Consider the following 7063-nt stretch of genomic DNA (forward strand, 5'->3'; position numbering starts at 1 on the left):
AAGTCTTATTGGTCTCTAATGCAGTCATCTCCTCATCCATTGCTGCATCCCAATGAGTATGACCAACAGCATCCTCAAAACAAGTGGGCTCAACATCCTCAACTAGTTTCACCATATAAGCATAATGGTGAGCTGCCTAACCTTCAAAACCAAATCTTTTAACAGGGTATCTGACCCTGCTAGATCTACGTACCACCGGATCACTCAATGGAGCCTTTACATTATTATGAGCTCTCTGTACACCTGGTGTCCTCACTAAAGGAATGCCAAGCTCATCATCCAAGCTTTCTGAGCCATTGGAGTCTCCATCAAGAACTGCATCAATGCCTTCTGACACTTTATTCTTTCCTTTGTCTTTACTTGTAGTGCTACTAGATGCACCTGAAGATGTAGAGCTACTCCTTAGTCTCCCAGACCAAGGACTACCAGATGATGTCTCTGGTCCACTAAGAGTCCGTGATTCTTGCTTTTCTGCCTACACATGAGTGTCACGATCATCATCATCATCATCTAATGCATCACCACTTGATGCATACCAACTGATCATTTCATCAAAGATGACATCCCTGCTCACTCTGAACTTACATGTGACAGGGTTATAACAACGATACCCTTTCTGCTCTAAAGAGTATCCAATAAAGACACATTTTTCTGCCTTTGGATCAAAGCTTCTTCCGTAGCTCATCTGGCACATGAACGTATGCAATACAGCTAAATACCTTAAAGTGCGATACATCAGGCTTCTTTCCAGTAAAACATTCTTCAGGAGTCATCCCATGAACTGCAGCTGTGGGAGTTCTGTTTATAATATAAATAGCAGTATGGACAACCTCAGACCAAAAATGCTTAGGCATATTCTTTTCAGCCATCAAGGCATGTGCAACTTCTGCAATATGCCTGTTTTTCCTTTCTGCAACACCATTTTGTTGTGGGGTATACCTGCATGTGAATTGTCTCTTTATCCCATGAGACCTCAGAAAATCATTGAACTCATTCGAGAGGTACTCTCCCCCTCCATCTGACCTCAAGCACTTTACTTTCAAGCCTATTTCTCTTTCAACTGTAGCCTTGAAAGTTCTAAAGTGCTCAAATGCTTCACTCTTTTCCTTCATAAAATATACCCACAACTTTCTAGAACAATCATCAATGAATGTGACAAAGTATGAACTGCCTCCAAGAGATACATTTTGTGTAGGCCCCCAAATGTCTGTATGCACAACATCAAGGATATTTTTTCTTACATCTTTGTCATGTGAAAAGGGTTGTCTTGCCTGCTTACCAAACTGACATGCTTCGCATACCTTATGAAATTCTGCAATTCTAAATGTAGGCAAACCTGTAACCAACCCTTTGGACTGCATTAATTTCAACCTTTGTACATTTGCATGTCCAATGCGTTTGTGCCAAATTTCAATATCTGCAACAACACCTTTTCCTTTAGCATACATAGCAGCATTCATAGTAGAAATTCCAGCATCCAGAGTAAACATACGTCCAACTCTACTTCCCTTTGCAACTAAGCTGCACTTGTCATTGAAGTCTTCTACAAAGCAGCCCTTTGCATTAAATCTGACTTGCAGCCCTTGCTCTACTATCTGACCGACTGACACCAAGTTCTTTATAATAAATGGCACATGTAATACATCTCAAAGACTCTTTGTCTTACCATCATGCAAGGACAAGGGAACTTTTCCAATGTGTGAAATTGGGTGGCATGAATCATCACCCGTCTGCACATAACCTACATTTTGCAAATCCTGCATCTCTCCAAACCATTCTACATGGCTGGTCATATAATTGGATGTACATAAATCAACATACAAAACATCATCATGTGTTCCCTTTCTTGTAACAGCATTCAACATATGCTGCATAACAAACAGACGTTCATTTTTATCTTCATTCTGTCGTGAAGACGATGCATAGTTTCCTTGTTGCAACTTACCACTGCGGATATCATCTTTCTTAGCATAACATTGGGCTGTGATATGACCTGTTTTGCCACAGTAGTGGCACACAATACCAAAGCTGCTAGAATCTTTGTTCTGCCATCCACCTCTTCCTCTAAAGCTCCCCCTGCCTCTAAAGTTACCACGACCTCCTGAAACTTGCATATCGTCAAATTGCTGATTCAATCTGTTTTGCTGGTTGTTACTACCATGTCCTGTACCACGGCCTCTTGAAGAGAACCTGCCACCACGTCCCCTTCTTGAACTGGAGTAGAAAGCTTGGACCTGTTTACCACTTTTTTCAGATGTCTCACTCTGCATTTGATCTCTTCAGTGATCATAAGGGAGACCAACTCATCGAAATCTGGAAATGGCTTTCTAACATATACGAAAGTTACAAAAGACTTCCAAGCCTTTTCATTGTTAAGTCCACCCAAGGTAGATGACACAAATCATCATCATCGGGCATTGCATCAATCGCTGCCAAGGCATCTGCAATGCTCCTTACCTTCAGTGCATACTCATTGATAGACATCTTCCCTTTCTTCAATGTATTCAACTCTTGCTTGAGTTGAATCTTTCGTGCCTTTGTATTTATAGAAAACATACTTTCAAGTATAGCCCAAGCTGCATATGAATTCTCTGCATTTCTAATGTGTCCCAGCATATTATTGTCAATTACTGCAGACAACCAATACATGACCTTCTTGTCTTTTGCATTCCATTCCTTCCGTGCCTTTGTCTCTTCTACAGTTGGAGGATCACTCACCTTCGGCTCATTTTCTTCACCTGAAACAAATTCTAGAGGTCTTTTTCAATAAGGAAGTTCGTGACACGGAACTTCCATGAAGGGTAGTTGTTCTTGTCGAGCTTCTCAATGATGGGGCTTCCACTGTTCTCTGCCATTATCACAAAATCAATACCAATAGCAAGCAAATCTTCTGCAACCCTTGACCTGTAGTGCACAGCAATACACCAGACAGCCTTTTTCACTGTCTGCTCAACAATACATACAATCTGTAACCAATTTGCAGATAAACCTTGTGTTTACTCACTGATAAACACCTTTAAATTTATAGATCTGAAATCTGTAACTTGTGCACCCACTTTCGATCAATACAGTCGAAGTCACAGTTACCCTGAAACTGCTATCCCCAACCTTGCGGCTCTAAAACGGGGCCTGAAACGGCCTCAGATGCCCAAAAAATTTGTAAACAAGCCCTAAAGGGCTTGTTTGCAGAATGCATACCGCTCTTTGCGTACACCAAATCTCACTGCAATCTGTGATTTTTGCTCGACCCTGCTTCCGGTGCCTCCACAGGCACTATCCAAGAGAGAGAGTGGAAGAATGGGAGAGCTTCTTACCCGTGGCTTGCTTGCTCGAACCTTGCTTCTTCTTCTTCGCTTCAGCCTTCGAAATCAGCCTCTCTCAATGGCGCGGCTCTGATACCATGTCAAGAGTCGTGTGGTGGGGGGACTTGCTTAAGATGCTACGCCGAACACATATAGAATGCACAAGGAGAAGCTCACTCAAGAGACAAGAAGAGAGATGGAGGCCAAAACGTTTTCTTGCTGATTTCTTCTTCTTCTTCCACACATTTTACAATGTACACAAAGTATAGATAAGATACAACATAAAGGAAAGTGGCCTACTAAGTCAAACAATGCATAACCCACTACACTAGTCGACTGGCGCTATAACTATGCCAGCTGTAAATAGGTGTAACAACCTGAATATAATAAGTAATGAGTCAGTGGCCATGTGAGAGTCATAATGACCACCGACGTGCTAAGTGTAGATGTGTGGATCCATCTAACCAGGCGGTCCATCAATGTCCGCATGTGTTGAGCTTGTCATCTTAACACAGACGAGGCTGCAGGTGTCCGAGTCCCAGGATCGGACACTCGGACTGTCGGACTCTAGGAGTCGGACCACCTGTGGTCTGATCGAACACACCACTTCAGACTCAGACCACCTGGTCCGATTGAACCAATTATGCGATCGGACCGTTTGACTTTGCCAGTCGGACCCTATCATGTGGCAGTAGGACCCATTTTTAGAATCGGGCCCACCTATCCGATCGGACCACCATCAAACAGTCGAACCAACTCCAGTCGAACCAAGACTAGGATCGAACCACCCTGTCCGATTGGACAGTCCGACTTGAACAGTCGGACCACCCAGAATCCCCAGAATTGGACCACTAGGACAGAACATTTTAAACTGGTAAGTGAGCCACCTCCTCAGGCCAAGGCCACTCCGAACACATCCCCAAACATCCCTGAGTGCCTGACTCGGCTCTCAAAAGCCAGAAATTGGAGAAACCACACCTAGGCAGCCTAGAGTCAACCTCTAGTAGCAGGCCATAAAACAGACGAGACTTAGAGCTAAAACTGACCCTCAAATTCGAATCCGGCCTTGACGAGGTATAGAGTGTGCAGCATAGACCCTAGACAATACAAGAGGACAGCTAAGAAACGCGCTTAGAGCCATATTAGACTACAAAAAAAAAATGGAAAAAAGCGAGAATCGCATTGTTCATTTTGCATTCGCACCCCACATTGATTTCATCATTTAAAGTGCACTAAAAGGGAGAAAGCTTGATTTGGCACTATGCACTGGAAAGCACTAAGCACAAGTGTGAATAAAATTGACAGTTGCTTTCAATAACAAGAAACTCACATAAAATCATAATAATTCAAAGAACCCACCAGTAGGAGCAAACCCTGAGATGTAGCTAGGTGCCATAGAGCCCCGTTAATAGGACCCTGAAGACCTTGAAGAGTTCGAAGACAATAGGATTGAGGGCAAGTCGCTACCCGAGCTGATTGGACTGATGGGCAACTGGGTGGAGCGAGAGGCTACAGAAATGTCAGGAGCAGACGCGGACCAAGAGGATGATCAACTGGACTTGGGCAAGTTCCCAATTGAATTGTAGTGTATGGTAGACCAATACAACCGGCTAACAAGGACCATGATCCACAGCAAACCGATCGAAGAAGTAGTTACGAGCCTTGAGGAAGAGAGGAAGGAAGCTAGGAAAGTGCTACAGAGCATCATGGCATATAACCGCTAACAAAGGACAAGGAAATTGCACCAAGACTTAGAGGTGCATGAGACACGAAGCATTCTAGCCTTAGCTGGTAAAGCCTTGACAGGGTCGAACGTATAGAGGGAGAGGGAGCTAGAGGCAGACCTGACGATGAGCGAGCTTGTCACCAAGCGGCTCATTGACAATACAACTGCAGAACAGAGTGCAACTATGCTAGCCACCTCTTTGCTCACAAGCTTAGGAGTCATGCAGGGGGCGAGGAGCCACAACAAGATCCTTGTAGTGGCCAAGCAACTGAACAAGTACCAGCCCGGCAACGACCCCTATAGCTTCATAGAGAAATTTGAGCAAGTTTGCAAAGCCAACAGTCTCACGGACCTCGCCCAATGCTCGTAGGATTTCGGGCTTTACTTGAGTGATAAGGGAAGGACGTGCTACACCAACCTAGATGCAGCAGAGCGAACAAATTTCAGTCGCCTAAAGGATCTCTTCATCAAGAGATTTTCAGAGACAAGGTATTCGGACAACCTCATAGTCCGACTGATGAATGTCAATCATTCACAAGGACAAAGAGGACATTAGAGGCTACGTCACTCTTGTACGTAGCCTATTTAAGAGAATCCCTACCAACGAACGACCAAACGAGAGAGTAGCCTCTACCCATTTTATAAACGAAATCCACAACGAGAAACTTTACAAGGCACTAGCAAGCACTCGAGCTTGCAGAGAGATGTGCTCGCTAGGGTTTTTGATAATGAGGCAATAAGGGTAGATGACCAGCTTAGGGAGAGAAGTGCTAGAAGCTCGAATCGAGATGACTCTAGCCAAAGAACCACAGCCCCCTTGGTACGTCTGGTCATGGGTGGCCTAGGGATCTCTGGATCACTATTCAAACTAACTTTCGATTCAGAGTCAAACCCTTCATCTTCACTGGAAGAGGTGGTCTCCCCTGGTGGCCGCAGTTCAGATGGTGATTCAATCCTAAGTATTGATGTCGTTTCTGGCTGGGCTAGGTCTCCTTGCTCAAGGTCTATGGCTCCCATGCGTTCCAACCAAGCGTGATCACATTCCATGCGCATGACTCCTCGCTCTACTCTAAGGGTCTGCCTTTTCCGTGGCTTGGCGTCTGCTCGTATTTGCTCAATTTCTCGTCCTTCAGTGTCGTATTCTATGGTATCTACTTCACCCTCGCTCTCATCATCACTGAAGGATTGGCAGTCTTCGTATTCGTCGCTAGAATCTTTGTCGTCCGACTGCTCGTCGTCTCCTAGGGTTTAGTTTGTCTCATGCCGTTGGTCGAGGACTAGGGCCCAGTTATACATGAGGTTTAAATCGTGCACTCTAGTCCATTGCCACTTGGATTCCTCTAAGAGATCCTGGAGTGGTTTGAAATTTGCAGCTGGATTACCAGCTAGCTGGTTCGTTAGGTATTCCAGTATCCCCTGGAGTTCCCTTTTGTTGGATGGTACTTGGAAGGAGACACGCTCAGGCTTCCCCCAGCGGCTTCCTGCCATCATGCAGACTGGTGTAGAGAGTGCTTCGTTAGACTTGCCGATCGTTTTGATGGCCTGCTCATATGCCTCCTAATCTGAGAATGGCAGGTCGATTGTAGTAAGAACGTGCATCCAATCCCGCTCATCCTCTGGGCATGGGATATACTTGGACAAGGGCCCATAGGGATTCTTGACCTGAGTGTTCCCCTTGAGCATAGCAGAGATGGTGTCTAGGTCGACTGGTGAGGTCTTCCAAGTGTCCATCTCTATTCTTACGGCGTCCGTTCTATTGCCAAGGAAGATCAAGCCGTTACCCCAATCTTCAATGACTCTAGTGTTACGCATCCAGGGTCGGCCTAATAGGACATCATAGTCCACTCCCTTCATGACTATAAAGTCGACAGAGAACTGAACACTTGTGATCTTCACTGGCCAATTCTTCAGTACCCCGAATGGTTTCACTCTCATACCATTTGCTAGCGTGACATTAAACCTAGTAGCTTCGACAGGCAGGTTTTCCCAAGTCTGAAGCACTGCACGGCTAAGCACACTAACCCCAGCTCCCATG

The sequence above is a fragment of the Lygodium microphyllum genome, chromosome 3 (assembly GCF_053477565.2).
Source record: "Lygodium microphyllum isolate KBCC chromosome 3, Lygodium_microphyllum_v1.1.10, whole genome shotgun sequence".
Lineage (NCBI taxonomy): Eukaryota > Viridiplantae > Streptophyta > Polypodiopsida > Schizaeales > Lygodiaceae > Lygodium > Lygodium microphyllum.